This window comes from Oncorhynchus nerka, linkage group LG27 (genome assembly GCF_034236695.1).
Source record: "Oncorhynchus nerka isolate Pitt River linkage group LG27, Oner_Uvic_2.0, whole genome shotgun sequence".
Lineage (NCBI taxonomy): Eukaryota > Metazoa > Chordata > Actinopteri > Salmoniformes > Salmonidae > Oncorhynchus > Oncorhynchus nerka.
Window position 1 is genome coordinate 92,557,559 of NC_088422.1, and position 23,574 is coordinate 92,581,132.

General features: G+C 42.5%; 1 protein-coding gene across 4 annotated transcripts in view; it reads right to left on the reverse strand.

The window, feature by feature from the left end:
• The window catches only part of LOC115116179 (zinc finger protein 609-like), a 98,279-nt gene extending 80,141 nt beyond the window's left edge, over positions 1 to 18,138 (reverse strand). For 2 of the 4 annotated variants that reach the window (XM_065012324.1, XM_065012322.1), the window contains exon 1: positions 17,739 to 18,138. The gene's annotated coding sequence lies outside the window, so the exon portion shown is untranslated. The remainder of the gene's footprint in view (positions 1 to 17,738) is intronic. The other 2 variants (XM_065012325.1, XM_065012323.1) reach the window with 1 other exon arrangement.
• Positions 18,139 to 23,574: the final 5,436 nt, after the last annotated feature.

The following is a 23,574-nucleotide window of genomic DNA, read 5'->3' on the forward strand; positions in this document are numbered from 1 at the left end:
GGTACAGTCGACTGCACCAGATGTGATAGCTTTCTCCAACATGGCCTCTGTATCTGTAATTCACTTCTAAATGGATGGATAAGTAAATAAATATATACAGTGGGGAGAACAAGTTTTTGATACACTGACGATTTTGCAGGTTTTCCTACTTACAAAGCATGTAGAGGACAGTAATTTTTATTATAGGTACACTTCAACTGCGAGAGACGGAATCTAAAAAAAGTACAGAAAAATCACATTGTATGATTTTTTAAGTGTGTGTGTGTATATGTGTGTATATGTATAGTTGACGTCACTCTTAATTATCCATAATGTCCATCTTATCCAAGAGACATTACGCACTTAAAACACATGCCTGCTCAGCTCTAACATGCCGACCACACCACTTGCGTCACAAAATATATTTAAACTTACATGTTATTCAATCATAGCTTGCGCGATTCAACGAACAACTTCTTTGCCAGACGCTAAAATAGAATTTGGTTCTATTTGTGATGCTTGACGAGCTGCAAGTCCCACCTTTCCCATCTCCTCATTGGTTTTTAGGAGCATATACCCACATGGGTGATTGAAAGATGAACTGACGTCCACACTCCAGTCCAGCTGGTTGTGGTAATGCACCTTAAAGTTGGTTGCCAACCGCCATATAAAGTCCAAAGAAGAATCAGCCTGAAGTAAGAGAGATCACTAGAAACAAACTCAGTTTACCATTTTATCTGTGGATTAATTGTCGGAGTAGAGGACCTTATGCATTTCAGTTAAAATAACAACCCAATGTTAATATCCCAGGACAAATTAGCTAGCAACAGCAAGCTAAGCTAGCTAAATTACCATAAATGTTGAATGCTTTCGACATGTCCCCAAATTAATATAATTGGTTCAGAGTTTGTTTTTGATATTTCAACCTGCGTGTCCTGATCGCGTCTGGTATGGGGGGACAAAATCAAATGTGCGCAATGGCCAGCGGACACGGTCTGGTCAGCATGTAACAGACAATAACTCCCTCTAGCCCAAACACGTGGTCTTTTCCACTGACTCCTATAAAAACTCCACCAGCAGTGGGTTTTAGCATGTCTGTGCTACTGCTGCCCTTTCAGGGGCTGTAAACAACTTCCAGAAACTCATTTATCATTCTCCTCCATGTTGCTGAGCATCGGGCTGGCTGGGTTGAATGGGAGCAGAGTGGAAGACACTGCCTCCTGTCTGAGCATCGTGACCCCTCTGCCCCTGCAGCACCCCTCCCTCCAACACAAACCAGTAAATAATTAACACTCACATCTGCACTGCTCGTCTCCCCCTGTGATAAGGAACATGCAGGGGGAAATAAACCCAGCACAAAAGACTCTTCAGAGGGGGTCTGTGGAGATGAGATCAATAACGCCTCAGAGGCCTGAATTCTGATGATTCTCTTTGTGCTGCACACTGCCACTGACAAAAACACCGGGCCAAACAGTGTACACAACAGGACTTCAGCCAACCTGTTTGTGGAGAGAAAAGGCTCCTGCCTCTAATAGCTGGCCAAAACCTTTCATTTTCTAATTCCTCTGTCGCTGAGATGTAATTTAGGATCTGAAATTAAATGAAAAGAATCTGCACCATTTGGAAGGTCATTGCTGTGAAACGTTTGAATTGCTGCTCTCAGAAAGCGTGCTCAGCAGGCTCCTGCTTGTGTGAGGGGAGAGGAAAGCTTCAGCCTTGATACAATCTATTGCATCTTTTCCCCTACTTGAACAGACAAAAGCCTTGTGGATCTTCTGATTGGAAACACCTTTTTTTTTTTTTTTTCAGTTGGCCACTTTCTCCAATGACTCCCGACCAGTGGAGGCTGTTGAGGGGAGGACGGCTCATTATAATGGCTGGAACAGAATGAATGGAATGGCATCAAACACATGGAAACCATTCCACATATTTTGCTCCAGCCATTACCATGAGTCCGTCCTCCCCAATTAATGTGCCACTAACCTCCTGTGCTCCAGACGCACTCTCAGCGTCTGCTTTAGCTGCTCTGACATCAGCTGTTCTGCTTTTGACACAATTGCACTCGCAGGCTTGTCCCTGCTGACCTAATGGAGATGGGAGGAAAGGAAGCAGGAGGCATCCACATTATTCAGCTCTCAGGCTTGTCCCTGCTGACCTAATGGAGATGGGAGGAAAGGAAGCAGGAGGCATCCACATTATTCAGCTCTCAGGCTTGTCCCTGCTGACCTAATGGAGATGGGAGGAAAGGAAGCAGGAGGCATCCACATTATTCAGCTCTCAGGCTTGTCCCTGCTGACCTAATGGAGATGGGAGGAAAGGAAGCAGGAGGCATCCACATTATTCAGCTCTCAGGCTTGTCCCTGCTGACCTAATGGAGATGGGAGGAAAGGAAGCAGGAGGAGTTCACATTATTCAGCTCTACTTAACGGTAGACTCCCAAATGGGTGCTTTCATGGCAGCCTAACAATTCAACAGGCTTCAGTAAGGGCCGATTCACAGCAACCGCCACCTGGAAGTGTGGTAAAACTGGTAAACTGCCATTTGATGAGCCTACATGGAAGTGTGGTAAAACTGGTAAACTGCCATATGATGAGCCTACATGGAAGTGTGGTAAAACTGGTAAACTGCCATATGATGAGCCTACATGGAAGTGTGGTAAAACTGGTAAACTGCCATATGATGAGCCTACATGGTAGTGTGGTAAAACTGGTAAACTGCCATATGATGAGCCTACATGGAAGTGTAGTGAGACTGGTAAACTGCCATATGATGAGCCTACATGGTAGTGTGGTAGAACTGGTGGGGGGGGTTGCAGCTGTGGCGTTTGGCTGGCTAAACAGTGGTGGGGTCTAAATCATCCGACACCTTCATAATAGAGGGGTTGTAGCTCTATTTGCGGTTGACCTACTGTACTGCCCTTCGCCAGAACTGCAGAGCAAGCCTTTTGAAAAGACCCACGGAGGAAACGTCCCAGTGAGCAGTCTGTTGACCGAAGGCATGAGGCTATGTACCTCCCTCGGTGCTTGTCTTTTTCTCAGAGATCCAATTTCCCCCAGCAATCCATCAGACACCCATGTCAGGGTGGGGATGATATCTGGCCTGCACAAAGAGACACCTCTTTACAGAAAGGATTTGTCCACATTCTATTATTTGCACACAGAATGTACCAACTCTACAAGAGTTACCTTTAAAATGAAGTTTTTGTTCTACTTAGCCAGAGTCAGAGGAACTTGTGGATATAATTTGATGTCTATGCATCCAGTATGAAGGAAGTTGGAGGTAGTTTCACAAGCCAGTGCTAACTAGCGTTAAAACAATGACTGGAAGTCTATAAGTATGCTAGTGTATGCTACTTTACCTGTTGACTTCCAGTTATTGCGCTAACGCTAGTTACTTGGCGAAACATCCTCTTAACTTCCTTCATAGTGCACACATAGACATAAATAGTATCCACAAGTTCCTCGACTCTGGGTAAGTAGAAAATTGAAGTATCCCTTTAATTAGAATGAGCTGATATAGGCTAGTCTCTACATCCTAATGTTAGAGGGTACCATCTGTGCAGACACTAGGGACTAGAACATGTAGCCCAGGCTAATCAGTCATGGATAACCAGACACCAACAGAACCGGAATAGAATCAGTGACAGCAACACTACTAGACTCATTCAGCCCTTCTCTCCTGACCTGGTCTTACTGGAATAGATCGGATGTTAAAGCTACACACCCGGTTCTTACTTAGCAGAACACCACTCCCAATTTCAGTGAACAGTTCCAGGGTAAGAGTTTCTCAACAACACATTGGCTGTTTGAGTGCCATGAAATAAAGGGAGGTTTTTCTCACCACACAACACCAGTGTGCAAAAAGTCACAGGGTTACGATGCAGAGAAAGCTGACAGTCGTCAGCAGATTAAAAAGATATTCTGTGGCACCTGCCAAGAGCTTCCCAATAATTTACTGCGGCAGAGTAATAACCCAATAAAACCTCAATTGAATAGTGCAGAACCTGGCACAGGAGCAATTTTTCCCTGACTCCTGGTATAAGACAGGTCCCCGTCCAGAGAGCCAAACAGTAACCTCCATGTAATTGGATTGTGTGCTTGGAGCTGGTTACCAAAATAGAACTGCACAGGGAACTCCAGGTGATGGGAATCAGGAGCCTGCGGGTCAGCCAGCTTCCATATCAGCTAATGTCAACCTGGGGAGAACAAGCTCCCATTCACAGTGGGACTTCCATTTCCTGTGGCATGCAACAGAGCTCATTAAAAAGTTGAGTCTGTCCACTACTGGTTTATGTGTCTGCAAGGCAGCAATGGTTACGGCTATATTGACATACAATACTGCCACTATTAACTTGCTACTGCCTTTCTGCCACGTAGCTGGGAAGCTGTACATCAATACGACAAGAGTAATGCTCAGCTGCCACATCACAATCTGACACATTTTTATCTGATTCAACTGTAGCATGTAGACTAACCAGACTCCCATCTTGTGTGTGAAGTGTCTACAGTGCTTTGAAAACATCCCCATTGCTCAGACGGTGGTGAAGTACACAGTCTAAAACCTAAGCGGTGAAAACACTTCAAGTAGGCCATTTCCTGTATATTTTATCTCGTCCCAGAGTACACATAAACAAAGCAATATCATTTTGTGAGCGATGTTATGAAAAGTCATCTTTTCCATTGCCGGTTCTGTGTCTGTGTGGAAAAAGAACTGAAGCCAGACACCGCTGAACATTATCAAGCAATGCAGTGTCTTTTCAGCGGCACATGAGCCAAAAGGGGAGAATCAATATACTGGTTAACAATAGTGTAATGGTCAGTGCCGACCCATGGCCAGCTGCCTCATAATGTAACCCATCACTCACAATCAAATAGCTCCATGATGCTCCATAATAAAGAAGATTCTGTACTTTCATTTTCAATTCTGCCACAATGGCTGTGCTCGGGAGATAATGTACTGCCACTATGGCTGGGCTCGGGAGATAATGTACTGCCACTATGGCTGGGCTCGGGAGATAATGTACTGCCACTATGGCTGGGCTCGGGAGATAATGTACTGCCACTATGGTTGGACTCGGGAGATAATGTACTGCCACTATGGCTGGGCTCGGGAGATAATGTACTGCCACTATGGCTGGGCTCGGGAGATAATGTACTGCCACTATGGCTGGGCTCGGGAGATAATGTACTGCCACTATGGCTGGGCCCGGGAGATAATGTACTGCCACTATGGCTGGGCTCTGGAGATAATGTACTGCCACTGTGGCTGGACCCGGGAGATAATGTACTGCCACTATGGCTGGGCCCGGGAGATAATGTACTGCCACTATGGTTGGGCTCGAGAGATAATGTACTGCCACTATGGCTGGGCTCGAGAGATAATGTACTGCCACTATGGCTGGGCTCGAGAGATAACGTACTGCCACTATGGCTGGGCCCGGGAGATAATGTACTGCCACTGTGGCTGGACCCGGGAGATAATGTACTGCAACTATAGCTGGGCTCGGGAGATAATGTACTTGAGTCAAATAACGTTTGTCATCACACCTCCAGTCCAAGGGGAAAATGCTTCAGTAAATTGAGCGAAGGCCTTCTGGCTAATGGACCTGAAGAGAAATTGTCTGTGGCCCTCATGTCACTGATCTCTTCCAGGCAGTTGATACAGTAGGGTGTGGGGGTGGGGTGGAAGGGGGCCCTTCTTCAGAGGCTGACAAGTTGGCAGAAACAAGAGCAACTCCATTAATAGGCTCAGCAGCGCCATTCAGACATGATTCCTCAATAACAGCAGGCAATCTCAGAGAACTCCCCAGACACAGGGAGACATTTCTGCTTCCCCCTCTCCTGCTCAGTATGGTCCCTTCTCCCTCTCTCCCGTATGGTCCCTTCTTTCCTTCCCCCGCTCTCCCTTTGTATGGTCCCTTCTTTCCTTCCCCCTCTCTCCCCCTTCTTTCCTTCCCCCTCTTTCTCCCCCTTCTTTCCTTCCCCCGCTCTGCCTTTGTATGGTCCCTTCTTTCCTTCCCCCTCTCTCTCCCCCTTCTTTCCTTCCCCCTCTTTCCCCCCTTCTTTCCTTCCCCCCTCTCCCTTCGTATGGTCCCTTCTTTCCTTACCTCTGCCTTTCTCAATCTTTCCTTCTGGTCTACATTCAGACAAAATTACATTCAAGGAAAATTCCCAGTTGATCTTTGCAGATGGTGTAAGGAATGTAAAGACATATACAAGCACGCTGTTGCAGCTGTTAAACGATGTAGGCCAAATGCATCAGCACTAAACCTGCACTGAATCAAACCTAATCAACTGACTTCAGATCCCCAAGTCAGACTGAAATGTGAGCAGCATGATCAGTGTTTCTCCTATATTTCATTTAGTAAAAGGGGGCACGGCTAAATAATTGTTATCTAAAATCTTGTAAACTAGGACATTTTTAATTGAACGTACTATTGTTTAAATGTAATTGTGATTTCTGCATAATTCAGTATTGTCGACAGCGAGCATGAACAAAATCAATCAAATCCAGTAACGCCGGGCTGGTGATGTCATTAAGATCAAGAGATTCAATTCAACTGAGTTTCAAAGGATTTTTGGAGTAGAATGTCCTTTAAAACAGTAACCAGAAGTGACCTTTTCACAGTCATGGACTCTCCAAGTAATACCCCACACACCAATTGTGGAAATGAAGCTTGTTCTGAACTTGAACCTTATCCACGTCGATGGACTCATGCTGCTTTTCAAGACCAATTTCTCGCCGTCCCAAACTTTACTGTGAGTTGGCCAACAGAACAAGTTTTCCATCAAAGAGCTTTGGAACTTCAGAAACACTACCGAACCCAAAGAAAAAATAATAACTGTGTGTAGCAGAAACTCAGACAACTGAATAGTTAGCCTATCACCAGAGGTTTTCACTGCCCGAGGCCACTTTCTATGAAGAGATGTTAATACACATTGTATGCAGAACATAGGTTAGGGCCTACATGAGATTATTACAGTCTAAGCAAGACTACTTTTCCTAATAAATTGTCATGGCTGAAATAGGCTACACATTGACAAAAATGTAGTGAGGCCGGAACGAACCAATAGGACAACGTACCTTAATATAGTAGCCTAAGTGGAGCAAGTAGTCCTACATCAAGCACCCTCTGGTCAAGGAGGACAGCATTACCCTAGACCATTTCACGTTTCCAAACTACAACAAAAACACAGTAAGGAATACCAACTGCTCATAAACGCAATCTCTAGGCCTATTCCATCACATCCACCTGGATGATTCTTCCTGGTGCAAGGTATCGGACCTTCATTTTACACCCAAAGAAACTGCATTACTTGCCCATGCGGAATTAGAGGAATTCAAGCAAAGAGATCCTTCACTTGGTTGACAGGCCTCCTCATGTTCCATGTGTTAGCATACCTTTTTAACAGCTGGCAAAACAGCTTATCGCTAACAGCTCTAATCATGAGAAGAGAAGACATTTTCATAAAGGGAAACCTCCAATGCAATCTTGGCATGAAAATGAAAAACACATGCCTGCCTGACTACAAGTGTAATAGGTTACTTGAGGTAGCCAAAGTAAAATATTTACCTAACTCAAATAAAACCCACTTAAACATAATAACAAGAATTGATCTGATTGGGTTTGAACACAACCAAATGATAGCATGTATGGCTGGGAATTGCCAGGGATCTCGTGGTACAAAATTATCACGATACTTAGAATCGCAATACCATATCGGCGCCTAAGTATTGTGATTCAATGTTCCAAACCTAATGCTCTGCTGAAGAGGAACAGGAGAGAGTATGAGAATTATTGTTTGATAAGTCATGGATATAAAAGTAATGAAAACATGTTGGCTCACTATTTAAAAAGAAGATGGAGAACAAGCTATAAGATGAAAAATAACAGAGTTTTGGCGCTGGTGCAGCTGTCTGGCGCTAACGCCACCTAGATTTATTTTTGTACAAATCAATATTTGGAGTCAGAATATTGGTGCAATATTGTCCAAAATAATATTGCGATATGTAGGTACCTGCGCAAAAACTCAACTGTATCGATATACACCCCCCCTCCCATTGGGCATCTGTTAATTGTGCTAATTTTATCAGGGTGGCAGGGTAGCCTAGTGGTCAGAGGGTTGGACTAGCAACAAGGTACAAATCTGTCTTTCTGCCCCTGAACAGGCAGTTATCCCACTGTTCTTAGGCCCTCATTGAAAATAAGAATTTGTTCTTAACTGACTTGCCTGGTTAAATAAAGGTAAAATAAAATAGCATTCTGGTAACAGAATTTCCAGGGAGGCCGCTCGCTAAAAATGCAAACGAAAATAAAAATTTCAAAGACAGGCAATCCAGCTTATAAAGTTATACATGTATAGGTAGGTGCTACAGAATGTACTTTTTGGTGAGTTTGGACACTTACAAGCGAATGTGAACAAGAGACATTGTCCAAATGAACAAAGTTTTGAAGACTGCTCGTCTGTTCTGGGGCAGCATGTACACACACACACACACACACACACACACACGTGTCTGGAGTCACAAGGGAAAGGGAATGCCTGCCCTGCTCAGAGAAGAGGAGGGAGGGTCGAACAGGCTGAGAAAGAAGAGGATATCAAGATAGTGGCAGCTGTACAGATAACTCCTCCGAAAAGCTTTGACTTCTCAAAGACACAAAGCTTAAACAATATGATGCACCATCATTAATTAAGTCACTTATTTAGATAACTAGCTAGTTAAACCCAGGGGGTCTCTAACACAGAATTCTTTATTATTCATAAAACTCAAAAGAAATCTCGAAGCGTTTTATAAACGCAGATCTAAAATGCTTCTTATTGTAATTTCTGCTGCCATCAGACCCATTTTGTGCTTCAGTAGAATGGCATTCTATCAGCAGACAGCGCTCTGACTGGTGTAGTCTACTTTTCTCTGGTAAAATGACTGATTAACTTCAAGCAAAACATTAGGAAATGTAGCTGGATGCATTCTTTCTATAATAAACATTTTGCAATATGGTGGACATGCATCGTTTTAGCAACAACAACAAAAAATACCTTGATTTTTCATTGTCAGCTCATTTACTAATTCACTGTGGCTGCCAGCCAAATAGCGTTGCACTTCTGTTGTCATCTGATGAAAATGAAGCTATTTTCTGCCAAATGTGTTGCACTGATGTATTTTCTGTAAAGGGAAACAAGTTGCACGTCCCTGATCACTATATTTATGCAAAAAAACAAAAACACTTTGCTTTCAATAGAAAAGCCGACGCCTGTCAACAGACAGCTTGACTTACCTGCTCCCGCTTACACCATTGTGCTATTTACAAACAAGTGACTGGCTCAACTGTTCTGGGGAACTATGGTAAAAGCTTCGGGATGTAAAATAATGTGACAGATGAAATGAAGAACGTGATCTCCTTTATCTCCCATCATATCGCACAAGTTGACTGCAGGGATTCACTTCAGTAGCTACAAATATAAAATGTATTGAAAAACTTCAAAATAAATAGTTTCAAAGTATTGATGATGGTATTGAAAAACCATCCCATGGCTATTTCCAAATAGCCTGATATACGTTATATAAAAGACCAAGCCTACCCCATTCAGCATGTTCAACGTTTCAAAAGCTCAGATGGGACAAAAGAAAACACCTAGTTTCCTAGATTAATTGGATCAAACCCAGCAGATATCTTGAATAATTCCCATCCAGATTGCATAGTTCAACTTTATTCACAATAGACTTGATGGATTCACTGCATGAACGTGTTTGTGAGTGAGCAGCCAACAAGAGTCCATCTATAGATCTAGACAACAGTGACTCAAATGTGTGTCAATATTCTGAACTGGGCTGAATCTAGACTCTGGGCCCTTCACCAAACATAATTCATTTCCAACAGACTTGAGTCTTGACCAATTCAAGGGACATTCCCTGTGTTCAGCATGATTGGGTAGCCTAGTAGTAGCCTAGTGGTTAGAGCGTTGGACTAGTAACCGCAGGGTTGCAAGTTCAAACCCCCGAGCTGACAAGGTACAAATCTGTTGTTCTGCCCTGAACAGGCAGTTAACCCACTAGGCAGTCATTGAAAATAAGAATTTGTTCTTAACTGACTTGCCTAGTTAAATAAAGGTCAAATAAAAAATAAAAAGGAGAATTAGACCTAAAAATTACATTCATACCAGTATCTGGTCAATCAATACCGTACCTACAAAAAACAGACATTTCATAAGTCTGTATGGGGGACATTGAACAGCTCACCTAACAACGAGGCTAACCAGAATGGTAAGTCAAATGTTAACACACTGAATCCAAATCATGAGGAGATCTTTGTGGGCTATACTCAGCCTTGTCTCAGGATGGTAAGTTGGTGGTTGAAGATATCCCTCTAGTGGTGTGGGGGCTGTGCTTTGGCAAAGTGCGTGGGGTTATATCCTTCCTGTTTGGCCCTGTCCGGGGGTGTCCTCGGATGGGGCCACAGTGTCTCCTGTCTCAGCCTCCAGTATTTATGCTCCAGTAGTTTGTGTCGGGGGCTAGGGTCAGTTTGTTATATCTGGAGTACTTCTCCTGTCCTATTCGGTGTCCTGTGTGAATTTAAGTGTGCGTTCTCTAATTCTCTCCTTCTCTCTTTCTTTCTCTCTCTCGGAGGACCTGAGCCCTAGGACCATGCCCCAGGACTACCTGACATGATGACTCCTTGCTGTCCCCAGTCCACCTGACTGTGCTGCTGCTCCAGTTTAAACTGTTCTGCCTTATTATTATTCGACCATGCTGGTCATTTACGAACATTTGAACATCTTGGCCATGTTCTGTTATAATCTCCACCTGGCACAGCCAGAAGAGGACTGGCCACCCCTCATAGCCTGGTTCCTCTCTAGGTTTCTTCCTAGGTTTTGGCCTTTCTAGGGAGTTTTTCCTAGCCACCGTGCTTCTACACCTGCATTGCTTGCTGTTTGGGGTTTTAGGCTGGGTTTCTGTACAGCACTTTGAGATATCAGCTGATGTACGAAGGGCTATATAAATACATTTTATTTAATTTGATTGGAGACTAGACCCTAGTATTTTTGGTATTTTATTAGGATCCTGGGGTTCCTAGGCCTGGACAACAGCAGCATTATCTTGATGTGGGGTGAGTGATTAATGTTGCTATGTAGCTCAGAGCTATAAGAGGGGATTAAAGACCGTTCTAAAATCCACGGTACCACTCACACACATTTCAAAAGCAATGTGTTGAATGTATTTAACGCAATCAGACAAGCACCTACCTTATTTTAACAGTTCGTCAATAGCCCGACACCTGTCTAAAAACAGGCCACAAGGCCATGTCTTCAACACTAGTTATTCTATGAACTGAACGGTCTCATCATAAGCCACATCTTTGTTTGCAGTGACCTTACATGGAGGCTAGTCCAAGTCCCATAATGCATCTTTTGCAATGAGAATAAGCTTTCTGTTTGACACAACTGGCATTGCAAATCACTTGCTGTGAACAATGTAAACAAACCGCTAGGAAAAGACAGACAGAACTAAGCCTTATCAACTATCCTAGTCTTATGCATTTCAGTCAGATGGCTAGATCAAACCAGGCATCAGGTACTAATAGCACAGATAGAACAATGAGACAGATATTTCAACTGATGTATAAATATGAAGCATCCGGTTGGCGTTTCCACTCACTACCAAATATGGTAGTGAGAGGAAGCCCAGTGGCCGGCAGTGGGGGAAGATGGATTTAGGCAGACATTCTGGCAATTCACTCATCGATTAAACATTGGATCTCAATACAGTTCTGTTCCCAAAACTACAATCTGTTACGAACAGAGTGGACTAAGTTTAGTAGACTTAACCCTTTCCCAAGGTAAAAAAAAAAGGAGTGCAAAGGCGAATTGAGTTATTGCACACTTCACAGAGTAGGCATTCCAACAGAAATATGCAAATTAATGCTAGAACGCGCAAATAGGATCTTGCTAGCTCGTGCTTGGCACTGCCCACCTCCTTGCTTGTTCTGCCAACTATGGCTCATTTGTTCCCATTTGAAACAGACCGTGTTGCATCTTGGTTTAGTTATAAAAATCTCTAGTAACAGGCCTAACCAAACCAGAATGAGGTAGGTTGTGTGTGATTATGTCCAACAGAAGTAGCTAGATAACGTTATTATAGAGCTGGTAATTTAGGCCCGGTGCGATTAGCATGAAAACACACTGGAATCCTTTTCCATTTGGCAGGAAGCAGTCTACAGCAAAATGTTGTTTCTCTCTCACTTATCCAATTATCTGCAGAGGCCACAATAAACTAGGGGGCAAGTACAGAGATGTGTTGTTGATCCAGACAGTGGCTCACAGTGACCAATGCCTAGAAAACCGCTACAGACTTGACCTTATGCATTGAGAGGACTCCCTGCTGCGTAAATCAGTACCAATGCAAAGAGGCACAGCCAGAACACTGGGTACACAAACTGGTATTTTGTAAAGTGAGCTCAATAAGGGAGAAGTAATACAGAAATCTGTGGACAATTGAAAACCTCACTAGCCTGAATGATGAGAAAGGTCCTTCGATAGTCTGACAGATTGGCACTACGCACCAAACAGTTCATTGCTGTCAAATACACTGTACCAAACATTAGAAACACCTTCTTACTAGAGTTGCATGGACGCTACACAGTGTCGAAAGCATTCCACAGGGATGCTGGCTGATGTTGACTCCAATGCATCCCACCGTTGTGTCAAATTGACTGGATGTCCTTTGGGTGGTGGAGCATTATTGATACACGTGGGAAACTGTTGAGCGTGAAAAACCCAGCAGTGTTGCAGTTCTTGACAAAAAAGTGAGCCTGGCACCTACTACCAAACCCCTTTCAAAAAGCACTTAAATCCTTTGTCTTGCCCATTCACCCTCAATTGTACACATACACAGTCCATGTCTCAATTGTCTCAAGGCTTAAAAATCCTTCTTTAACCGGTCTCCTCCCCTTCAACAACAGTGACTGAAGTGAATTTAACAAGGGACATCAATAAGGGATCATAGTCTGACCAGATGAAAGCTATGTCATGGAAAGGTGTGTCCTTAATGTTTTTTTATACCACAGTATTATTGAAGTCATTTTTGATTGGCTAGAAGGGCATTCTAGAATGGACATTACAACCAGACATCGGGAAACCTTCAAATCATGAAGCAATATGCACCTACACATGCAGTAGAGGTCGACCGATTATGAATTTTCAACGCCGATACCGATTATTGGAGGACCAAAACAAGCCAATACCGATTAAAAATCTGCCAATTTTTATTTGTAATAATGACAATTACAACAATACTGAATGAACACTTATTTTAACTTAATATATATAATAATAATAACATCAATACAATCCATTTAGCCTCAAGTAAATAATGAAACATGTTCAATTTGGTTTAAATAATGCAAAAACAAAGTGTTGGAGAAGAAAGTAAAATGCAATATGTTCCATGTTCCATGTAAAAAAGCTAACGTTTAAGTTCCTTGCTCAGAACATGAGAACATATGAAAGCTGGTGGTTCCTTTTAACATGAGTCTTCAATATTCCCAGGTAAGAGGTTTTAGTTTGTAGTTATAGGACTATTTCTCACTATACGATTGGTATTTCATATACCTTTGACTATTGGATGTTCTTATAGGCACTTTAGTATTGCCAGTGTAACAGTATACCTTCCGTCCCTCTCCTCGCTCCTACCTGGGCTCGAACCAGGAACACATCGACGACAGCCACTCTCGAAGGAGCGTTACCCATGCAGAGCAAGGGGAACAACTACTGCAAGTCTCAGAGCGAGTGACGTTTGAAACGCTATTAGCGCACCCCGCTAACTAGCATCGATTATATGCAATGCAGGACACGCTAGATAAACTAGTAATATCAACCATGTGTAGTTAACTAGTGATTATGATTGATTGTTTTTTATAAGGTAAGGTTAATGCTAGCCAGCACCTTACCTTGGCTTCTTACTGCATTCGTGTAACAGGCAGGCTCCTCGTGGAGTGCAATATAATCAGGTGGTTAGAGCGTTGGACTAGTTAACTGTAAGGTTGCAAGATTGAATCCCCGAGCGGACAAGGTAAAAATCTGTCGTTCTGCCCCTGAACAAGGCAGTTAACCCACCGTTCCTAGGCCGCCATTGAAAATAAGAATGTGTTCTTATCTGACTTGCCTAGTTAAATAAAGGTGTAAAAAATTGTCCGAATCGCTGTCCAAAAATACCGGTTTCCGATTGTTATGAAAACTTGAAATCGGTCCTAATTAATTGACCATTCCGATTAAATCGTTCGACCTCTAACATGCAGACTACTTGCTACACAGTTACAGAAAGCTAAACCAACAATCACACAAACTGAAAATGGATACAATGTAAATGCAGGTCCACCGAGGAAAAGACGTAGCTAGCTAGCATTGATTTTTTTTTTTACAGAGACACTTGAGCATCTGACCTAACGTGGTGAGTGATTAACATGAATTTCTCCTGTCCCCTCCCCCACTCAAGCTGTCAAATCCTCCCATGTTTGACCAGCTGTTTTCAGCAACTGATTTCTTAAAATTCGGTTGTCATATTGGTAGTTTTGCTAGCAACAAACTATTTAGCTAGCATCTAGTCTAGTGTTTGATATGCAAAGCGATCTCCTCGTAATTAACAGTCAGTGTTTTGTGTCCTGCCTTGAAGGCAAACTCTTCTAGCTATGCCAGGCATTATCAGCACATGGTTGTGGATGTATCCAAATGAATGTCAACAGAAAACAGCGCATGTGTTGTTTTTCTGTCTGCAGAGGTCATGACTGTGTAGCCATAGCTAGTTGGCTAAGTGTCAGCAAGCAAGAATAAGAACATTGCCACTGAGCATGAGCATGGCAATGGAACAAAGAACAAATGACTGAGTCACATCTCTAGCAACCAAAAGATGAGAAAGTATAAATTTCAATTGAAAAATATCAATGAAAGTTTTTCTACCAGTGTGCTTTTATATTGTTTTCTTTAGCACCTTTGGTATAAGTGGGATAAATGCCTCCGTTCCGTACATTACCTTGGAAAAATGAACTCTGCAAAGGGACTCGCCATCTTCCCGCTGCGTCGTCCATTAATTCCAAGGTAACATACAGAACGTTGGCGTTTATCCCGTACGTATACTCAGTGCATGTGAGCAGTGTGTAGTGTGTAAAAGTAGACAAACCAGGCACATCCTTGACATAAGACTTCAGAAAGGCTTAAAGTTCAGTTACAAAATGTAATGCAGCTAAGCCTACTGAATATAAATTGAGGTTCTCACAAAACTCAATATCTCACCACACGCTTTCTGCTATTCAATCATATTGAGCTGTTAATGATACTTAAAGCAAAGCAATTAAACAGGACAAGCTTCAAGAACATATTGGATCAACTTTAAAAAATCTGGATAAAGATTGCAACATTTGCAGAGTCGATTGGAGTTTTAACAAGACCTTCACCCTGTGGTCAATAGGCTTTGAAGTGGTACACCTGGAACTTTTGTTAGGGGAGAGGAGTGCTGTGTGTGTTGGCCAGTGGGAATCTGTGTATTTATAAGAGATGCTGATGTACAGTAAAGAAGCTGTGTTACTCATGACATGTCGATAAAGGTACAGCCCACTGGACTGAAAGCTTTGTCAAACTGTAATAGGAAGTGGCAGGGGAGCTGAAAAATGTGTACAAACGACTTCAAGTAAGGCTGTAGGCTAGGTCAGAAATACATGTCCTTGAATAAGGCTAAGCAAACACAATTCAATCATAAATCAGCACATTTCAAAACAAAATTCTTTAAATCAATTGGAACCCTCCTTTAAGCGTCATTTCAATTCCAGCCAACTTCTGAGAATTGGCTTTGTTCAAGTGACTGTTAGTGATTCCCCTGAGGTTTCAAAATGCCAGCTACCTTTTAGGATGTAAATCCTCTCTAGTTTGTCATCAGCTGATGTTACCATCAGATGACTGGAGCCACACTGACGTACTCCCTTTCCTGAAATAAAACTAATCAGATGCTTCAGGACTCTAAACAAACAGGCTGAAAAATCATTGTTCAGTGTAGTTTAATGCTCTACTGTAGTTTAATGCTCTACTGTTCCTGGTTCTCAAAGTGACATCATAGGTGATTGGCTGATCCAAGACAGGTAAGATGAAAACATGTTTGTTTCTGAGACATACCATTTGTCCCATGGAACATAGTCACTGTAGAATTCACTCCTTCCTTGGGTCCACACTCCAGATCAAAGTCCTGCTAGCAAGCGTGATTTCTCCATCGTCAGAATAGAGTAGACTACAAATCACTGATTCACCCATGTGGGCCAGTCCAAGGTAATGGAATTACGCTGAAACTCCGGTTTCACACTTTAAAATGTATGCCAAACAAAAACCATTGATTTTCTAGTTTAATAAACCATACAGCTCAATGAACAATGACTACTTTGAACAATTTACACAGTTAAATAAAAAACATTTACTGGAAAAACTGTGCAAAGCTGGGTCACAGAATTAAGTTTTTTATTTATTTTTTTATCTATGGTTTTTGGTTGGTTTACATTTTAAAGTGAACAATCTGAGTCTCAGCGTAAATCCATTACCATGGAATTGCCCACATGCATGGAACCTGTAGCCTTTACAATGTGTTGACTCACTAGGGATATCTAGCAGTACTATGGAATACACACACACAACTATTGGGAAAGTACTGTCTACTATGTATTAGGGAAGGTAATGATAAGTAACCAAGATAAGTGTGGTTCACAATAAACAATGTTTTTCCACATCTGGTATGATTTGTTAGTAGTGGAAATGTTTAAAAGCGCCAACATGGGCCGAATCCCAATCAGACTTCCAAGGCATTCAGCCAAAGTCTTGTTGTTTTCCTAATTCATTTCAAGTACTAGAACAACTTCATACTATGTTGACATTGTACTTTCGTCATTTTACTAGGCAGTGAGTGTTCTCAAAGCCTAGCCTATACCAGTATTGGCTGCTGAAACCCACAGCCATGTCCAAACTAGATAAATCATCTGTCAGTCTCTAGCATGTGGTACTTACTGTAATAATAGCAGATATGCTTGAGATTGGGAAATGGTATGAGATTTTAATACAGCGTTTAGATGGCAAGCTTACACATGTAGAGCCAAGGAGAGTTGTATTGGCATGCAATGTTCTGTTGGCCGACAAGCTCCACTACAGGCAATCCCTGCAATGCATGTGGTTGAGCAATCAAATAATGTCACAGCGTGCATGAGGTGTTAATCTCAGCCCTGACATTGCTGCTCGAGTTGACCTTAGGTTACTGGTTAGCATAGAACCAAAATATGAACCCCAATCACCTCACAGTTTATAAATGTACAGAATGCCAATATGGCTAACTAGCTAACTTCCAAAGACTGTTATTACTATGTCGCATATTGTGAAATAAGCGTGTCAAGCTAGCTTGCTAACTAACGTTAGCTAGGCTAACTGTCTTTTAACTGCACGATTTGATACCTAGATTCAGAATATTGTTCTGTGTTCGTGGCAAAGGGGCTTCGTCTAAAATACATATTGGTTAGCTAGTTCCTTAATTCCGTAGCTAGCATTAAACGGTATCCATGTCAAATAACGTTGCTTTCTGTGACAAACTTATTGCTAGTTAGCTAGGTCTCTCAAACAATGAGTTCTCAGGGCACAGTTAGTTAGCTAACGTTAGCTAGCTTCATTGCTAGCTGGCTAGCAGTCTCTCCCAGTCCCACCACATATCAAAATACAAGATCATTATATTTAGGCGACACTTACCCCGTGTGAAAACCCCAGTACAACGACGGATTACGTACACTCCATAGATAGAAAGAGTCAAAGTAATTGACGAGAATGACAACAAAAATCTGTCAAAATAACCACAGACCAATGCACTCCCCAAGAAATCCAACGGCAAGGAAAAGGAGAGGCCAGCAATTCACTGGACTGCTGCCATCACACTTTGAGATCCCGTTCCAAATCGAAAATACCGGCTCGGGCGGTCATTTTTAGGTTAAATCTCGAATCATTCAAGGATTTAATATTTCCCTTTGGTCTCCTGTACAGTAAATCCAACATTGAACAGATTTCCTCCCTGGGTTAATTCCTCTGCTTTCGATGTATCTGTATCTTGCTGGTTGTTTAGTACCCTCCTATACTGGAGATTGATACAACGTAACCAACAAGCAGAACGAGCTGCTAGGAAATCCAGGACAAACGTTCCATTCGGATTGAACTATCTTGCAGGAGGGGTGCGCTTGAGTAAAAAGAGACATGTCTGAAATTTGAATGTATTATATTGTCGTTTTCACCAAATGTTTGCTAAAATGTAATGAAATCTGCACACATCTCCAAGTAATACATTCATAATACATAAACTATATGGCAAAAAAAACTTGGCTTGATAAATTAATGTTGTGTCCTCCTGCATTATGAGTGACAATTTATCATAACATTTGACAAAAAATGCTAACATAATAAGAGCATTTAATAAAACATGCATGGCCTATTTATTTCCTAAAGGAAATTGTATTTTATAGAGTGCCTCCTTCAATTAGGGATAATAAAAAGAATTTGACACCATGTACTCAGAACTGGGTATTTGGAGAGCAGAATACATTTCCCATGTGGATGCCATGACAGATTTCAGGGTAGAATATATCTGTCAGCTATTGGTTTTGAGGAGATGAGAGGGAAATATTTTATTGGGCTAAAAATGTAACGAGAGAATGATACTACCAGCAATACTGTTATTTCTTGACTCATGAGTTGTTCTGTTCTTTATTGTCTTTAAAAAGGTCCAGTCCAGAAACAACCCTTAGACCCTGTAGGCACTTTGTATATCTGAATGAATTGGATAGCTAACAGTGGAGGCTGCTGACAGGAGGATGAATCATGATAATGACTGGAATGGAGTGAAAGGAATGGTATCAAACACATGAAGAAAACAATTATAACATGTGCTTGATACCATTCCATATACTCCATTCCGGACATTATTTTGAGCCATCCTCCTCTCAGCAGCCTCCACTGATAGCTAAGTGTAAGCAATATAGTAGCTCCACATGTTCCCCATGTTGGTTATACTTATTCAAGCCTTTTCAGAAGTGCCTAGGAGACATTCCTGGACCAGGTCAGTGTGGCTCTTCATTTATGACCTTGGACCTCAATGGTATAGTGTGGCTTACACTAGATTGATGAATCTCCAAGAGTTTTCCCTGCAGGGTTGATGGTTTTGATTGCACACAGCAAGGTAATTACACAACAATTGACACAGGAAGAAACTTCAGTGAGGTGAAAGCAAACATGTTTGATCCTCACTCCTTTTTTGGATTGAACTATTTGAAGTGCAGGTCAGTTGAAGATTTTAAATAAGCCTAACTTTGATGGAATGAGCTGTCTGAAGGCCTCACAAGATTCACTCACAGTACCTAAATTCCATTGTTCAAAAAGACTTACATCTCAACCAAGATATTTTATGTTGTATCATTTTAGGAAGCAGGCAGAAGAATTACAGTACAGGAAGGAGACACAAGGAAAAAATGTGTCTGTCATGTTGCCATTTCTCATAAAGCGCCACAGATAACCTTTCATGTTTACCCGCTTCAAACGGCTTAAAGAGATCCTCGCCCTCTCCCTGGCTGCTGCACGGTTTCCCCGGCAACAAGAATATGATAATGTTCCCTTTGACGTGACAGAAGGAATCATCTCACTAACAAACAGAGACAACAGGCACAGGGAGGCCTGGAGGGAAACTGAATTAATGGGCTCATTTTCACACAGAGCCAAAGCAGCAGTCAGCCACCGTCCTCCATCTTCCCATACGTTCCCCGCTGGCAGGCACACTCATCCTCCCCCAAGGAGCAGCCAGTCTCCATTGGAAAGATAAATAACAGTCAGTGAATGAGCACAGTGGGGAGAGAGAGATCACTGATGACTCGCCCTTCAAGTCGCAGGCATTAGACCAGGCCCCTCTCTGTCTGTCTGCCTGACGTGCCAGCCAAAAACCCAAATGAACAAGCTGTGTCGACAGTGTAATATTTTTTCCCTTGCTGAAAAATGGCAAATCAATCAGTCATTTGGAATAACAGAGGCACCGGTTTCATTTGTGGAGTCTGATCTTCCATTACCACATTAAAGAGACACTGTGAGCCTTGAAGCTCACCCAGGGATGATAAACACTCTTTTAATTTAGGCATTGTTCTTACACAAATTATGAATAATTTGAGCCAAAAGCAACAAAAAAACAAAAACATTTTCAAATAATGCACCTTTCTTTTTTGTCCACAACACTGCTTGTCACAACAATGGGATTGGTGATAAACATGAATTCATTTAGAAAGTAGAAAGAAAGGATAGATGATGGCTCAAATTCAGTCTGGCAAAGGAGAACGTGTTAATATGATAGATAGATGATAGATTAAAGAGAAACAAGCATGGGTTCATGTACAGCATACACTGAAGATGAACAAGGCAGGGTTGGGGTCAATTTCAATTCCATTTCAATTCCAGTCATTTCACGAAGTACACTAACATTCCAATTCTCTTCAATGCTTTTCAATTAGGAAACATTAGAATTTGAATTGGAGTTTGGTTCACTTTTTGAATTGAAATGGAATTGACCCCAACCCCTGGAACAAGATGTTCCAGATAGGAGTGAGAAGGTAATCCGCATACCTTGGTGATAAACATGTACTTAATGACAGTTGAGCTGAACTACACCACCGTATCTGATTACAGGATGTCCTCACTGCGGTTGCTGTCTAAAAGGCATTGAGTGTGTCTCTAACCAAACCATGTAAATACTGTTTACTCCTGTCCTGGCCACATTAATCATACATTAAAGTACTATAATGGAGGGCTCAGAGGAGAATGTTACCTCTTCAGACTGGCACGATGTGTCTAAAATGGATGGAAACACTACAAATGAATTAAAGAGTGAGAATGCAGAAATCAAGTGGCAGGTAGGCAAGGGCATTTTATCACAACAGCCACACATTGATTCCAGTACAGTCACGAGGAGACAACTGTGTATTCAATTTGATCTCCCTGACTGGTGTTGAAAAACACTTCAGAAGACGTCAACTACAGTTTTGGGATGGAGATGGCAGGGTGTTTCCTGTCCACCTCCGCTGTGGCTCTTTCTTTCCTTCTGTCTCTCCGCTGGCAAATTGCACCAATTATGCCATCTATCATTCCATCACAGGTTTTGAGGTTGAGTAAATGAATGAGAAAACAACCGTCTCTAGCTCCTGAAGTAAACAACAGCAGTGCTTTGCTTTCCCATCATGTTGCGATGATATGCTGATAGTCTCCTATAAATACATAGAGTGTAATACATACTTGACTAAGAACCCATCCCTGAGGCTTGAAAGATGGATCACTACGTTTTTTTCCCTTTATAGTGCTTACAGAGAGCCTGGCTGTTCGCTAGACCAACCCATGTGACCCGATTTAGTTCTGATGACAGATTAGGTCCCAAATTGGAGTGACTCGTCTGGACAGACGTCTCTGCAGCTGACAGTAATACAATACAGTTCTGAAAAGCTCCATAAAAAGTCCCAGTAGGAAGCTTAGTATGGAGAGTAGAAATGTCCAGGTATGATAATGGCATTGATGTCCATATAGTATATCCTGCATATCTGCCTTGTATCTCTGCAAGTGGTTTAGATTCATTTTCAGGCAAAGAAGCGCTGCTTTGGCTATTGCATGCATAAAGGGGATACTATACCTGTACCATTTTGAGTAATCCCCATAGAATTAGACAATTGTTGCAGCTACTATCTTAGTTGGTCAGGTCAAAAGGGGCCAAGACAAATTGGGCCAGTTGAATTTGCCTGGTGATAAAGCCAATTTGTAATGGACACGTCCATAAGGTATAGATCAATGCTTCTGCACAGCTGTCGGATGTTCGGAAACCAATACCCATGATCAAGCGGAGCCGAAGGAGTTGTTCACTTGGGTGGTGCACAGATTCACTTGTCTTTGCCTGGCTGGTACGTCTTTATACCCTGTTGTTTGGAGGTTTGGCTGCGGACGGTGACTAGCTCAGGCCCACCCTGGAGGTCAATCAGGTCGGCTCTCCAGCTGCATTCTCCATAACAGGAGAACGTCAGATATAAAAATGCTCTCCCTCTCCATCTTACACACTGACTTGCCTTTGGGGAGCCAGCCAGGCAGTTCGTTCAAAGGTTCATGTGCTTCACTTCCTCTGACTGAGCCTGCCTGCGACCTCTTGACTAACTGAAGCTGACGAGCCATGAACCCCAATGCGGGCTGGGCAGATGAACACTGGAGCTGGCAGGCCACGGCTGCAGACAGGACTTCTGCTCTACTTAACAGCTTTATCAGCCTGCCTTACATCAAGGAATCCGTGGCATGCCGAACACACAGGCAATCAAGGGTGTGATGAGGAAATGATGCATTCCACACACAAGACCTTGGGAGGAGGGATTGGATGAGACAGAGAGCAGACAGTAACTGACAATCTGTGGTGGGTTTCACAAGTGGTGAAAAAGTTTTGTTTTTTACTATGGAAAAAAAATCTTAGGTTTGTTTAGATGTTGGCAGCTTGAGAACACATTTCAGCCAATTTCAAGGTGATTCAAAATACCATTCTCAACCATTTTGAAGACTATGAAGAATTTTAATTGAAGGTAAATTTTTCCAAAATAGGGGGGGCGGTTGACAACAGAGTAATGGATGACGCGCCACAAGCCGTTCCTGTGTTGCATTGTTCCCCAGTCGCCTCCTACAATTCCTCATTCCACATCCAAGCCTAGGGGGGAGGGATTTCCCCCAATCCCCTTCCCAATCACCCTTCTGCCATCAACACAAAAGACCTGCTGCTACCACTACTAGAGCCCACCCCAATGAATTCCATTTCAATTACATTCAAACATTCAAGTGAATATAATTGAAAAAGACCAATATGAACTAGTTGCTGCTACTTATGGCATATTAGTACATTTATTGGATTGGAAATAATTGAATAGGAATTGGAACCCCCACTATAAAGCAGGTGGTCGCTGGGTGTCTTTAGCTCGTGAGAGGCCTGGGTGTAGCCCCCCTTATTCATAGCCTCAGGTAGTCATGTGTCTGTCCTCTCCCATTCAGGGAAGTGGATAACAGAGGGGGGGACGTGTGAAGTAGTTGCACTAGCATTAGCTTCAGGCAGGGGAGAGGGGAAAACTGCTGCTAGGAAGCTGGCGTGACTGAGAACAGGAAGAGAACAGGAAGTGCCGCTGCTGCTCACATTCCATCCTATTAGAGTTCATTCTCCTTTCAGAGAGCAGAGGACTGGGCCCTTTCTCATTATAATGTCTCACACTTGGCCCTTTGTTAACATCATTAGATCTCTCTGTCATTTTGCGCACAAGGAACGCCGTGAGTGATTTCAGTCGTGTTTATTTAAACATGCTTAGTGACATTGCAAATGTTTGAATGTCGGAATAACAGAAACAGGGCCTGTGTTTGTGTGAACCGGGTGTCTGTTGTTATCCGGTGAAAGCCCTGATCTGGTGGGGGAGGAAAGAAAGCCACCCAGAAGGCAAGTAGCTGTCATCATTGATTCAGTCAGGCTGAAATTTGGAGAATTCTTGTACACCCTTGTGGG